Source organism: Pinus tabuliformis, chromosome 8, assembly GCF_031772625.1.
Source record: "Pinus tabuliformis cultivar Carrire ecotype Pingquan chromosome 8, CPIR1, whole genome shotgun sequence".
Classification (NCBI taxonomy): Eukaryota; Viridiplantae; Streptophyta; class Pinopsida; order Pinales; family Pinaceae; genus Pinus; species Pinus tabuliformis.
In genome coordinates, this window is record NC_142294.1 from 717,556,809 (window position 1) to 717,570,042 (window position 13,234).

The following is a 13,234-nucleotide window of genomic DNA, read 5'->3' on the forward strand; positions in this document are numbered from 1 at the left end:
GCATGTAGATATCTATGGACACGGTGTGTTTGGTCTGTATAAATTTAACCCTATGACCCTTTGCATCACTTTTTTAACAACTTTTTGGTTAATCTTAATGTTGAATGCAATCTAAATTCAATCAATGCTAAAATTACAAAAACTACTTCAGTTTTGTCGGATTCACTCACATAAGCAGGTCAAAAACGCGTTCACAATGCATGCATTTCTTGGGTGGAGGTTAATCTCTTGAATCCAGCTTTGGTTGCTACTCTGTGTTCACCAACACCCATTGAGACTTCAAACAGATGGTTGCTCCATGTTCAATGAGAGTTTGCATGGATGATAGACTATCCTTTCATATCCCAAGAACTCTCTGTTCCAATTCGACACCCACACTCGTGTTAAATAGAGAGAAAGGAATCACATACAGTTGCTAGGCTATGAAAAAATATCTGGAATTGATGCTTAGCCTTTCTCGACATCGATATCATTATTATATTAGTGAAAAGATAGGTTACAAAAATGTAGTTTTCATTCACCTAACTATATGAATCTGAAGGTTGTAGAAGAATAACTAGTTATGACAGTTTAAATGGTTTAAGAGGGACCTGATGGTGGAATAACTCTCAATCCTCTAATAATAAATATGACAGTAGTACAAAGTAACAATGGAGAGAATTTTTTCTAAAAAATAACACTTAGCGCAATTAAAATTAAAATTTTTATTCAATTTTTTCAATTAAGAAAAACCAATTTAAATATTTATAACCATTAAATTTAAAAAAAAACCTAAAAGAATAACTCTTTAATTAAAAAAATTATAATTAAAGTATATTTTAGTATTATGAAATATGTTTTGGGTACCTTATTTTTCAAATTACCTACTTTTATAATCTTGATAATTATCACCTCAAAATTTTGTTGGTGATTTAATTTTATAATTTTTTTAAAGTTGACTATGAACATTATAAATATTTTCATTAAACTTTCATATTTATATATAAATGTGTATTAACATATTTTATTAAATAAATTTACAAATTTTATATAAAAATATCATTAAATATTTCACTAATCATTCAAATTATTTTTAAAATTCATATCTTCAATAAAAATAAGAAACAACATAGATTAAAATATTAAAAAAAACAATAATTTGAAAATACATGTAAATGATAAAAAAAATAAAATATAAAATATTACTTCATACAAATTAAAATATAAAATATTATTTCATACCAGTTATAATAATGAAATTTGATATTTTTAATATTTATAAATATTTTTTTAAATATGAAAATTAAAAAATTACATGCTAGTAATTTTAAAATTGAAAATATCTTTTAATGTTAGATCTAAAACTTTTGTAATCTATAATGTAAATAAATGTCTTTCAAATTAATCACATTATCAGGATTTGGTGGACACTTCGAACTAACTAGTGTGGTCCATCCTAAGAACTAACTAGTGTGGTCCGTCCTAAGGACAAGGTGAAGGATCAATCGACCTTCAGGAATAAATAGTATGGATACATCATTGCCCAGAATTAGCTTTTGAAAACTAGTCATTGATAAATTAGTTAATAAAGTAGGTAAAATATTATTAATTATTAAAGGAGATGAGTTATTTATTAGATTTTAGTTACTATCTTGTTTCCCCTCTTAACATTCATTTTTATGAATTTTTTATAAAATTTGAGTATTCCTCTAAATCTCTTTGTCATTTTTGTATCTTTTAAAATTTTAAATTTATAAAACTATTTCTTTAGCTTGAATTCTACTCCTTGATTATAGATATACATTTTATATTTTTAGATTAAATTAGCTCTGTGATGAATTTTTATGAATTGATAATATCTAATTATTTATTGTAACATTTAATAGAATATTTACTCAAATATAAATTTAAAGACTTTGACATAATATTTCACTTGTTTTAATGAATATTGAATAAAATATTTTGTGACAGTTATTTTTAAATAAATATATATTATTTTAACACCTTAATTAATTATTAGAATTACTATAATATGTATTTATTCCTAGGTGCTAGTTTCCAAATAAATATATAATATTTTAATTATTTTATATTTAATTTTTATATTTTATATTCATGTCTATTCCCAAGAGCTAGTTTTTAACCTAATAAATAACTCAAATCCTCTAATAATCAATAATATTTTACTTACTTTATTAACTAATTTAACTAATTTGCCAATGGCTTATTTTGAACAGTGAATTTTTGACAATAATGCATCCATACTATTTATTTTTTAAGCTCTTTTGATTCTTCACCTTAACCTAAGAATGGACCACATTAATTATTGGAAAAATTGGCCAAATCTTAATAATATGATTAATCTAAATATCTTTATATATATATATATATATATATATATATATATATATATATATATATATATATATATATATATATATATATAAAAAATATGTATAATTAATAATTTAAACCAAATATTTTATAAATATATAATTTCAATTATAATAAAATTATATATATATAAAATAAAAATATAGAAAAAAAACATCCAAAATAAACTTGCTATTATGAATAAAAAATAAATCTTTCAACAATATTAACAATCATTTTAAAATAAAATAAAAATGATAATAATCACTTTCCAAAACCACCCAAAATAATTCTTATTAAATAAATATTACAATTTATCTATAAGAATTAAATAAATATTACAATTTACCTATTAAAAATATAACTAATAAATCAATTATAAAAAGTTGAACAAAATAATATTTAAATTTTCGATAAAAATAAAATCTTTCTACTTTAGAAATGTATTAAAAAAATTAATAATAATAGTATTGAGCAAACATCACTTATAATAATAGAGAACGATAATCGATATCCACGTGAAATTATAAAGAAAAAAAGAAATAAAAACAAAAATATTATTCTATTAACATAGAAGAACATCTAACAACTCAATGAAGCGCGTAATGTAAACTTTATATATTGTAAAGGCTCTTTGCAATTTCCCACACTAGTTTCTTTACAAAATTTAAACATCAAAATTCATACGTATTTATATGACAGACCATAATTAGTTAGTACAATTAAGTGGTTTAACTCATTTTTATTAAAAATAAAAGTTTAATTATTATTATTATTTTATTTAAAAGTTAAGTTAGACATTAAATTGGTATATGAGATTTTTTTGTTTGTGGGGTTAAGGATTTGTATGAGATTGCTTTGTTTGTGAGATTAGGGACTTATCTTTACATAGTGATTTGACTATTAAATTTATGAAAATATATATATTCTACCTTTGGTTTTGAACATATGAATTCTACCCATAATTTTAAACATATGACTTATACTGATAATTTTAAACCTATGACTTAAACAAAATACATATTCTTAATCCTTAAACCCACTCAAATTTACATTATTATTATTGAGGTCCAAATCCTTTCCAACTTTAAGATTTAAAGAATAAAAAATAAATTTCAATTCGCACTAACCCAATTTCATATCTAAATTCAATTGCACTTATTCCTCTACGACCAGGTATCGCGTTTATGTGGGTGCGCAGAAGACTGTTTAATACCACTTCTTCAATAAATTCCAACTCGACTGTATAGAATTTGATATTCATGCAAACAATTAATTTTACATTAATGGATTCACTCACACCAACGATTACCATAATGCTACCTGATTGACTCACATAGATAAACCATTGTAATGTTGTTGAAGGTGTACATATTTTAGTATGATTGCATATGACTTAAATGGTTATTTTTTATATTTTTTTATTTTTTGTGAAATTCAGTAGGCACATCTTCAAGTATGATTGCATGTGACTTAAAAAGTTAATTTTCAGCTTATTGTTTTCTGAAATTCAATAAAGTTTTTCTTTATATTTAATTTGACTATTTAGCCTACGACTAGCATTGTTTTTCAGGTGAGTCCCACAACTTTTTGATCTTCAATGGCCTTTCTCTCTTTGAAATGCTTTGTTAGCAACTTCAATGGCCTTTCTCTCTTTGAAATGCTTTGTTAGCAACTTCAATGGCCTTTCTCTCTTTGAAATGCTTTGTTAGCAACTTCAATGGCCTTTCTCTCTTTGAAATGCTTTGTTACCACGAGTTGCTGTAATATAATATTTGAAAGAATCAATACTATTACTCGAGAGTCTCAACAGAAAAGTGGTGACTTTAGTGTGCGATTTTTATCACTTTCTTCACTATAATGGAATTTCATTTGTTACCTCGAGTTGTTGTAATATAATATTTGAAAGACTCAATACTATTACTAGAGAGTCTCAATAGAAAAGTGATGACTTTAGTGTATGACATCTATTCAATTGAAGTTTTTTTTTTCGATTTTTATCCCTTTCTTTATTATAATGGAATTTCACTAATGATTTTGAAGATTTACATATTTTAGTATGTTTGCGTCACTTAAAAAAATCAATTTCTAGCTTACTGTTTTGTGAAATTGAACAAAGCTTTTCCTTCTTTTTTATTTGACTGTTCATAAAGTGGCATTATTTTCAACTTGGTGAGTCCTATATGTTCTTGAACTTGAATGGCCTTTCTCTGTTTGAAATGATTTGTTACCACTATGATCGATATGCTTTAAATGACTATTTCGATGTCACATTAATAATAGAAAATTGTTTGCATAATTTCATATTTGAGTGTAGGTCTTGTAATTAAAGTAATGGGTACAATGATAATATTTTTGTCACTTGAATGCATGTAGAAATATGTGGACATGGTGTGTGGTATGTATAAAGTTAACTCTATGACCCTTTGCATCACGTTTTTAACAACTTTTTGGTTAATCTTAATGTTGAATGCAATCTAAATTCAATCGATGCTAAAATTACAAAAACTACTTTAGTTTTGTCGGATTCACTCACATAGGCAGGTCAAAAACGCGTTCACAATGCATGCATTTCTTGGGTGGAGGTTAATCTCTTGAATCCAGCTTTGGTTGCTACTCTGCCTTCACCAACACCCATTGAGACTTCAAACAGATGGTTGCTCCATGTTCAATGAGAGTTTGCATGGATGATAGACTATCTTTTTTTATCCCAAGAACTCTCTGTTCCAATTTGGCACCCATACTCATGTTAAACATAGATAAAGGAATCACATAGAGTTGCTAGGACCACAAATATCCATATCTATGAAAAAATATCTGGAACTGATGCTTAGACTTTCTTGACATCGATATCACTATTATATTAGTGAAAATATAGGTTACAACAATGTAATTGTCATTCACCTAACTATATGAATCTGAAGGTTATAGAAGAATAACTAGTTATGATAGTTAAAATAGTTTAAGAGGGATCTGATAGTGGAAGAACTCTCAATCGTCTAACAATAAATATAACAGTACAAAAGAGTGAAAAGTAACAATTGAGAAAGTTTTTCTAAAAAATAACACTCACTATAATTAGAATTCCTATTCAATTTTTTCAATTAATAAAAACTAATTTAAATATTTATAGCTATTAAATTTAAGAAAAAACTAAAAAAATAACTCTTTAATTAAAAAAATTATAATTAATTTATATTTTAATATTATAATATTATACCAATAACTATATGCAAACTACACAAATGATTATGAAATATGTCTTATGTACCTTATTTTTCAAATTATCTATTTTTATAATCTTGTTAATTATCACCTCGAAGTTTTTCTTGTGATTTAATTTTATAATTATTCTAAAGTTGACTCTCAACATTATAAGGATTTTCATTAAACTTTAATATTTATATATACATGTTTATTTATATAACATATTTTATTAAATAAATTTACAAAGTTAATATAAAAATACCATTAAATATTTGATTAATCAATCAAATTATTTTTTAAATTTATATCTTCATTTAAGAAACACCATCAATTGAAATATTAAAAAAAAAAAAAATTGAAAATACATGTAAATGATAAAAAAATAAAAAATACAATATTACTTCATACAAATTCAAATATAAAATATTACATTATACGAGTTATAATAATACAATTTCAAATTCTTAATATTTATAAATTAAAAAATTACATGTTAAAAATTTCAATATTGAAAATATTTTTTAATGTAAGATCTAAGACTTTTGTGATCTATAATGTAAATAGATGTCTTTGAGATTAATCACATTATCAGGATTTGGTTGACATTTCGAGCTAACTAGTGTGGTCCATCCTCAGAACAAGGTGAAGAATTAATTGAAGCAACTTGGTCCATCGTCATGACAAGGTGAAGAATCAATCGACCTTAAGGAATAAATAGTATGGTTGCATCATTGCCCAGAATTAGTTGTTGAAAAAAACAAGCTGGTAGTCCCGGTTTTGGGATCCGCGGGAAAATCTCTGTGTATATGTGTTTTATGTGTTATCCTCTCGCATTGTTTATTTTTCTGTGATTTAGAATTCGTATGCAGGTAATTTCTATACGGGGTTGAAACCTACACTAGTCTCATTTACCGGCATCCTCCAGAAGGGAGTTCCAACCCCATAATTTGATTTACTAGCTACAACTGGAAGGAAGATTCAACTCCCTCATTGAGGCTCCAACCCTCAACACCTCCATGCACACGTTTTATAAATTTTCATACTGGATCCACCTGCTACAAAACATCATAACTTGTAGGCCATGTTTCGTGAAATTTTCAGACTGGACCCACTACCAACATTTAAGCCCAAAACCAAATATGAAAGCTAAAACTGATTACCGCAACAAACCACTCAATCATCATCTAAAACAACCAATCTCTGACTCGATTGAATCAACTATCAACTCAAACCAAATCACTAAGTCAACTGAATCAACTAATAAATTGAAACCCAAAATTAATGAACTCATTCTCAACCAATTAGAACAGTTAGATCACTATAACCAGAGCACTGAGACTGAACCCAACCACTGCATAAACTCACATAACCAACTGAAAACCCTTTACAATAAATATAAGAATATATAAACACTACATTACAGTAGCAAACTCACATTTGTACACGCTTTCCATGAGGCATACCCATGTACAGATATTAAACCACTGAATCCTGAAAATTGAACTACTATCACTCTGAAATATATATTGAATCATACACAGATCCACTGCATCATTCTGAAATAATCACAGAACCTTCTATGAACTTCAATCACAAACAACAAGTATCTTCATCATTCTTCAATCAATCAATTCATATTTTAAACATTATTGTTAAGCCCAAATCATCAAGAAGACTTGATTGACAGATAGAAGAAACATAACAAGACTGATTAAATTGATCAGATATCCTTTTCATCGAAACCCTAGTTTATGTACGTTCTTTCCTAAAAAAAAACCAGCATGCATACGTGCTTTTCTGGAAATAAACTCATGTACAAATCATAATATATATGTGACTTACCATTATCAAACCCACATTTGTATGCACCTTTCATGCAATAAAACCTGTGTATATATCTAAAATTACTGGCACAAAAACTTTGTTGCATCAGAAAACTTCAGACATACCCAGATCTCGACATACATAGAAAAATCACGCATCAAGACATTATCAACACTAATCATATCAACTCATAATCAAGATTGTCATATTAGATCTATTTTATCTTATCCATCATCAAATTTTTGGGTGCATACTTAGTTTTATATCAAGCAAAACATTAACATACCATTACATGCATATTTTCTTTAAATGTAATTATTCATAAAATATTCATCACTTCCACACCTACCACTTTTATATTCATCTCCTTATATAACTTAACCCTTATCTAATACCACAGGTCAAACCATACTCCAACTGATGGTTTTCTTAGACTAGATCAAAACATCTGTTGTTGGGCTCAGTACAAGAGGGAAATACCATGGTAAGGACCCTTGGTATTTAGAATACCATGGTACAGAAATTGTACACCTCTTCTTCTTCTCATAAAAAGACCAGCACTATAATAAAAATAAGGGCCATTTTCAAACACTTTTTCCTTATTTTGTAGGTTAGAGAAGATTACCGTAAAGAAGCCTTTCGCTCCCAACTTTAGCTCAATGTGTCCTTGGGGCTACCATTTTCGCTGAATCCACTTGGTAAGATCTCTTTCAAACGGCCATACACTGAAAAACTTGCAGATAAGGGCATGATATTTCATGTAGCTTCTGTACCTTTCCATTTTATTTGATGGAATCACAAACCTAGGTTTCTCCTCCGCACATGGCAGGCATCTTCCCCTTCTGCCCACCTGCCATGTCACTCCCAGAACTCGACCTGCGTTTTGTTTCTCCTTTTCCGACTGACTGTTCTGACCTTCACCTACCACTGTGTCCTGATAGGAGGGGATCTCTCCCCTCCTGACTTCTTGTGTCATGACTGTCTCTCATATATCTACCTTGTCTGCTGCTGTAGCTCACTGTTGTCTGCACCCTAGCCTTTCTTGGTTCCTCCCCATTGAATTTACCGCATGGCCTCCATTAGGTTTTCTATGATAAACCTTTTAAATAGATTATCCTTTTCTTAATTCGATAAGTGCAAGGGAAAGGTGTCATACTCTGAAAAATGACATAAGATAACAAATCTCAATATCTTGTGAGAATTTTTTAATCTCCAATTTCACCAAAAAGTTAAAGTTAGTAGTTTCATATTTTAGGGAAAGTTGATTTTCTTATGTATATTAGCCAAAACAAAAAAAATTACTTTAGATTTTCTAGATAAAGATGGACCATTTTTTTTGTACTATTTTATCTTCTTTTTTATTCAAACTCTTCGTTGCATAAAAAACTTTATTTAAAAATACATCTAATAATACTTCCAATATTGTAAGTGTATTGCAGGGTGACATCTTCATATATTCCCCAAATATTTAGTTATATCTTGGCATCTTTCTCAATCTTCGCTTAAGAAGCCACTGGTTATAATTTGAGTTGAAAATATTTTTGTGAGAATTGTTTAATCTCCACTTTCGCTAAAAAGTTGAAGGGAGTTGGTTCATATTTTAGGAAAGTTGATTTTCTTATTTATGCTGGTTATAACAAAAAAAAGCTAATTATAGTTTCAATTTTCTACCATTTGCTTGTAGTGTTTTATCCTCCTTTAATTTTCTAAATCTTTATTGCACCAAAAAAATTCTTTTAAAAACTCAATTTTATAAAAATAATACTATAAAATATATTTCTTTTAATATATCTCAAAAAGTTATAATAAAAATAAATGTAATAACTAAATATTTTAGCATAACCATACAGTCAATTAAAAAAATTCAATTTATAAAATAATACTATAAAATATATTTCTTTTAATATATTTTAAACATTTATAATAAAAGTAAATTTAACGACCAACAATCTTATGATATTTATACTATAATCAAATATTTTAAAAGTTGTGTCTTCTCTCAACATTATATTAACAATTAACAATAATAAGAGTAAACTTTTTTAAATAAATTAATATTTAGAATATTAGTTTTTTAAAATACTAACAAATAATTAATTACATATATTTTATCAATTTTTTAAATAATTTAATATTGCATTATAGTAACAATTTAAGCCCAATTTAATATTGCATTATTTAAAATCATTCATCCTTTTAAATAAATTAATATTGATTTTTTTTAAATACTTAAAAATAATTAATTGAATATATTTTATCAACTCTTTTAAAATAAAGTAATATTTGAATATTATATTTTTAAAATATTAAAAATAATTAATTAAATATATTTTGTTTTTCTTATGTAAGAAATAATGAAGATGTAATTTTTTTCATTAGTTTTATATATTTAATGTTTTTATAGATAGCGTGATTTAAGATGGAAAATTAATTTCAATTTTTATAATAATGATGATTATATTTTTTATAAATTTAGTTTTTTTTTTTTTATATTATGATAATTTTAACAAAATAATATAATTAATTATTTATATTAAGAATAGTTGTTTTGGTTTTGTTGTTGTTGTTTTTTAAATTTGGGGATTACATTATTATGGTCTAATATTGGAGAATTGAATGTGTTACTTGACATCAAGAAATGGAAAAAAAAATAGTAATATTTTATAATTATTTTTAAAAATTAGTTTTAATATTAACTTTTAAATAAAATAATATTTAGAATATTATTTTTTTTAATGCTAATAAATAAATAATTAAATATATTTTATCAATTTTTTTAAATAAATTAATATTTAAATATTAGATTTTAAAAATATTAAAAAAATTAATTAAAATATTTTTTGCTTTTTACTCTTAAGTATATTTTTTAAAAAATTATTCTCTTGTTAAAAAAAATTAATAAAATGATACAATTAATAATTTATATTAAGAATAGTGATGTTTTTTTTATGTTTGGTGGGATTACATTATCATCATGTCCAATATATTAGGGCAATATATAAGAAAAAGTGAACTCGTGCAGGGAATCGAATCTATGCCTTCACATCAAGGAGTGCCTTAACATAGCACGTGGCTTCACATCAAGGAGTGTCTTACATGAAGGAGTGGTGCCTTACATCAAGAAGTGTATTAGCAGATCGGCCACATCAGTAATTTCACATCAAAAAATACCTTAACAAAGCATTGTATATCCAAAACACTGTAGACAAAAATAATGATGTTTTATAATTATTTTTAAATTTATATTTTAATAATATTTTAAATTTATTTATAATATCCCAGATGCGGGTGTTTAATAGGCCGCACAGCCCACAGCTGGTGTGTCACATGGGCATGTGTCAGCCCGGACGTGCCACGCAGCACCCTGCAGCCTGCCTCATAAGGGCGCATGCAGATGATCATATGCGGGAGTTAATACCAGTCCTGTCTGCCTTTATTGTCCTCCTGCAACTCTCAGCGATGGCGCTTCATATCTGAGGAGCCTCTGTCACATTCTCGCATTCATTCGAAGCTGTTGGGCACTCCGCTGCAGCGTTGGAACATTCTCTGGTCAGGTGGGGGATTGCGCAGGGACATTCTTGTTCTGTGGCAAACTCAGCAATGCAGAGGGAGCGCCTCAGGATGAGCAGCCGTCGAGGAGGCTCTCCGGGTCGGGCTTCAGCTCGGAGGACCGCAATTTCTCCTTCTTCCTCTGTCGAGGTAACATCTGAACAGCATGGCTTTCATGGTAGAGCAACGGGGCGTGGCAGCGCGCCTTGGAGAGGAGATATACCAGAATGCGGACATGCAGCGCATCCCACAGTCAGGTATAGAATACCTTGCACACTGGCAAACTCCACATTCATTATATCTGTTTCTGTCGAGCATTGTGGCGCTCTCAGAGGTCAAGCTGAAGCAACTCAAGGCAACCCTCCACCGGCTCAAGGGACTGTGCCCATAATTGATATGCAGGTGCCCGCAATTGATATGCAACGCCCTACCAGGGAAAGTTCCTCTCCGGCTACTCAAGCGGCCATTGCAGGCCCAAGCGAACCAGCTCAGAGGATCCTTACCAGACCGGTGGTCCCTCTCTCGGACTTGGATGACTCACAGCAATTTAGGGGAAAGGTGGAGGACGAGCCATATACCACAGACGAGGATTAATTCAGCCACTTAGTTCGCCCTCAGCAGCCTGGAAAGGAGAGCCACGCACTGTTTTCGTACCTTGTTATCTGTATGTGTTCGGTTTCCGTCTATGTGTCGGCTACAAGGGTTCATATGTTTATCATTCTTAGATTAAGTAATGTCATGTGTCGTTATGTTAGTCTGTCACAGCATGTCCATGCTCAGCATCCAATTTTTGTACCTGTTCAATTTTGGGTATGTATAATTTGGGCAAACTGTCAATCTTTCGGCAGAAGTTACAGGGCCATGGCCCTGTTGTAACACTTATGTAATTTTTGACTTTTTGTATTACTAATAGAATAGCTTGATTCAAAAAAAAAAAAAATTTAATAATAATTTTAATAATATCTATATCTTTTATATATACTATATTTTTTTTAAACTAAAAAAATACTCATTGTTATATTAATATTTTGAATCAATTTTTACTACAATTAGAAAAATATTTAAAAACTTCTTATCTTATAAGTCAATTATAAAACTTGCCAATTGGTATATATAGATGAGTAAGGAAAGTTGTCAATTCATATATATAGATGAGTAAGGAAAGTTATCTAATAGGAAGTAAATTCATAATAACTCACCATCACAACGTGGATGAAAACAAAAAAATGATGTTCGAAATTTCCATAGGAATCTAAACTCTCAAATGACTTTAAAAATGAATTTTTATAGAAGTTGTTTTTATTGTGATTTTTTGGACTTTTCAGTGTGGCCAACAGAAAAATATGAGGTGAAATCTTGATTTGGGTTATTTAAACTGATTTTTTTACCTATCAAACTTGTGATTTCATAATTTTTTGGCAAATTTTGTAGAAATTAAACCAGAAAAATCCACCAAAAAACTTCCAAAAAATCACACTAAAAACAACTCACTTTTTATAACCCTACCTGCACATTACCCACATTGAAAGCAAGCTCACTCAAACAAGAATCTCATATTTAATGGCTTTTATATCTTGCTTGAGGACATTGCTTGTCGTTTAGTGCTTTATCTAGAAAAATTCAACATAGATCGTAAAAAGCCCTAAGAATTGAGAAATTTAATCTTATCCAAAAAACAGATTTTTGTAACTAATATATAATATTTATCTACTTCAAATAAATAAATTTCATTACAAATATTAAATAATTTTTTTTACTCGAATGCATAGACTTCGATATTCATACAAACAATTAATTTTGCATTAATGGATTCACTCACACACCAGCTACAGGATTCACTCACATAGATAAATCATTGTAATGTTGTTGAAGATGTACATATTTTAGTATGATTGCATATCACTTAAAAAGTTATTTTCCATATTATTTTATTTTTTTGTGAAATTCAGTAGGTACATCTTCTAGTATGATTGCATGTGACTTGAAAAGTTAATTTCCAGTTTATGTTTTCTGAAATTTAATAAAGTTTTGCTTTATATTTAATTTGACTATTTAGCCTACGACTAGCATTGTTTTTGTTTTTTACTTGGGTGAGTTCCACAACTTTTTCATCTTCAATGGCCTTTTTTTCTTTGAAGTGCTTTAGTTGTTGTAATATAATATTTGAAAGAACCAATACTATTACTTGAGAGTCTCAACAGAAAAGTGATGACTTTAGTGTATGATATCTATTCAATTGAAATTTTCTTTGTGCGATTTTTATCCTTCTTTATTATAATGGAATTTCACTAATGATGTTGAA